The sequence below is a fragment of the Bombina bombina genome, chromosome 4, assembly GCF_027579735.1.
Source record: "Bombina bombina isolate aBomBom1 chromosome 4, aBomBom1.pri, whole genome shotgun sequence".
NCBI lineage: Eukaryota > Metazoa > Chordata > Amphibia > Anura > Bombinatoridae > Bombina > Bombina bombina.
In genome coordinates this window covers 796,913,231-796,916,088 of record NC_069502.1, presented here as the reverse complement: position 1 = coordinate 796,916,088, position 2,858 = coordinate 796,913,231, and positions in this window count along the sequence as shown.

The window sequence follows — 2,858 nt, the reverse complement described above, 5'->3', positions numbered from 1 at the left end:
CAAATCTATTTGTGGTTCCCAAAAAAGAAGGAACCTTCAGACCAATCTTGGGCTTAAAGATCTTAAACAAATTCCTAAGGGTACCATCGTTCAAGATGGAAACCATTCGAACCATCCTACCCATGATCCAAGAGGGTCAATATATGACCACAGTGGACTTAAAGGATACTTACCTTCACATACCGATTCACAAAGATCATTATCGGTACCTAAGGTTTGCCTTTCTAGACAGGCATTACCAGTTTGTGGCTCTTCCCTTCGGGTTAGCCACGGCCCCGAGAATTTTTACGAAAGTTCTGGGCTCACTTCTGGCGGTACTAAGACCACGAGGCATAGCGGTGGCTCCGTACCTAGACGACATTCTGATACAAGCGTCAAGTTTTCAGAATGCAAAGTCTCATACAGAGATAGTTCTTGCATTTCTGAGGTCGCATGGGTGGAAAGTGAACGTGGAAAAGAGTTCTCTGTTACCACTCACAAGGGTTCCTTTTCTAGGGACTCTTATAGATTCTGTAGAGATGAAGATTTACCTGACGGAGTCCAGGTTATCAAAGATTCTCAATGCTTGCCGTGTCCTTCATTCCATTCCAAGCCCATCAGTAGCTCAGTGCATGGAGGTAATCGGCTTAATGGTCGCGGCAATGGACATAGTGCCATTTGCGCGCCTGCATATCAGACCGCTGCAACTATGCATGCTCAGTCAATGGAACGGGGATTACTCAGATCTGTCCCCTTTGCTAAATCTGGACCAGGAGACCAAAGATTCTCTTCTCTGGTGGTTGTCACCGGTTCATCTGTCCAAAGGAATGACCTTTCGCAGACCAGATTGGACAATTGTAACAACGGATGCCAGCCTTCTAGGCTGGGGAGCAGTCTGGAATTCCCTGAAGGCTCAGGGTTCGTGGACTCAGGAGGAGAAACTCCTTCCAATAAACATTCTAGAATTAAGAGCAATATTCAATGCTCTTCTAGCTTGGCCTCAGTTAGCAAGACTGAGGTTCATCAGATTTCAGTCGGATAATATCACGACTGTGGCTTACATCAATCATCAAGGGGGAACCAGGAGTTCCCTAGCGATGTTGGAAGTCTCGAAGATAATTCGCTGGGCAGAGTCTCACTCTTGCCACCTGTCAGCGATTTACATCCCAGGCGTAGAGAACTGGGAGGCGGATTTCCTAAGTCGCCAGACTTTTCATCCGGGAGAGTGGGAACTTCACCCGGAGGTATTTGCTCAACTGATTCGTCGTTGGGGCAAACCGGATCTGGATCTCATGGCATCTCGCCAGAACGCGAAGCTTCCTTGTTACGGATCCAGGTCCAGGGACCCGGGAGCGGTGCTGGTAGATGCATTAGCAGCCCCTTGGGTTTTCAACATAGCTTATGTGTTTCCACCATTTCCGTTGCTACCTCGACTGATTGCCAGGATCAAACAGGAGAGGGCATCGGTAATTCTGATAGCGCCTGCGTGGCCACGCAGGACCTGGTATGCAGACCTAGTGGACATGTCGTCCTGTCCACCATGGTCTCTTCCTCTGAGGCAGGACCTTCTAATTCAGGGTCCTTTCAACCATCCAAACCTAATTTCTCTGAGGCTGACTGCCTGGAAATTGAACGCTTGATTCTATCTAAGCGGGGGTTTTCGGATTCGGTTATTGATACATTAATACAGGCTCGGAAACCTGTGACCAGAAAAATTTACCATAAGATATGGCGTAAATATTTATATTGGTGCGAATCCAAGAGTTACTCATGGAGTAAGGTTAGGATTCCTAGGATATTGGCTTTTCTACAAGAGGGTTTAGAAAAAGGTTTGTCCACTAGTTCGCTAAAGGGACAGATTTCAGCTCTGTCTATTCTTTTACACAAACGTCTGGCAGAGAATCCAGACGTCCAGGCCTTTTGTCAGGCTTTGGCTAGGATTAAGCCTGTGTTTAAAGCTGTTGCTCCTCCGTGGAGCTTAAACTTGGTTCTTAAAGTTCTTCAGGGTGTTCCGTTTGAACCCCTTCATTCCATTGATATTAAGCTTTTATCTTGGAAAGTTTTGTTTTTGATGGCTATTTCCTCGGCTCGAAGAGTCTCTGAGTTATCTGCCTTACATTGTGATTCTCCTTATCTGATCTTTCATTCAGACAAGGTAGTACTGCGTACTAAACATGGGTTTTTACCTAAGGTTGTTTCTAACAGGAATATCAATCAAGAGATTGTTGTTCCATCATTATGTCCTAATCCTTCTTCAAAGAAGGAACGTCTTTTGCATAATCTGGACGTGGTCCGTGCTCTGAAGTTCTACTTACAGGCAACTAAAGATTTTAGACAAACTTCTTCTCTGTTTGTCGTTTACTCTGGACAGAGGAGAGGTCAAAAGGCTTCGGCTACCTCTCTCTCTTTTTGGCTTCGTAGCATAATACGTTTAGCCTATGAGACTGCTGGACAGCAGCCTCCTGAAAGAATTACAGCTCATTCCACTAGAGCTGTGGCTTCCACCTGGGCCTTTAAGAATGAGGCCTCTGTTGAACAGATTTGCAAGGCTGCAACTTGGTCTTCACTTCATACTTTTTCCAAATTTTACAAATTTGACACTTTCGCTTCTTCGGAGGCTGGTTTTGGGAGAAAGGTTCTACAGGCAGTGGTTCCTTCTGTTTAATTTTCCTGCCTTGTCCCTCCCTTCATCCGTGTACTTAGCTTTGGTATGGGTATCCCATAAGTAATGGATGACCCGTGGACTGAACACACTTAACAAGAGAAAACATAATTTATGCTTACCTGATAAATTTATTTCTCTTGTAGTGTGTTCAGTCCACGGCCCGCCCTGTCTTTTTAAGGCAGGTTCTAAATTTTTAAAATTATAACTCCAGTCA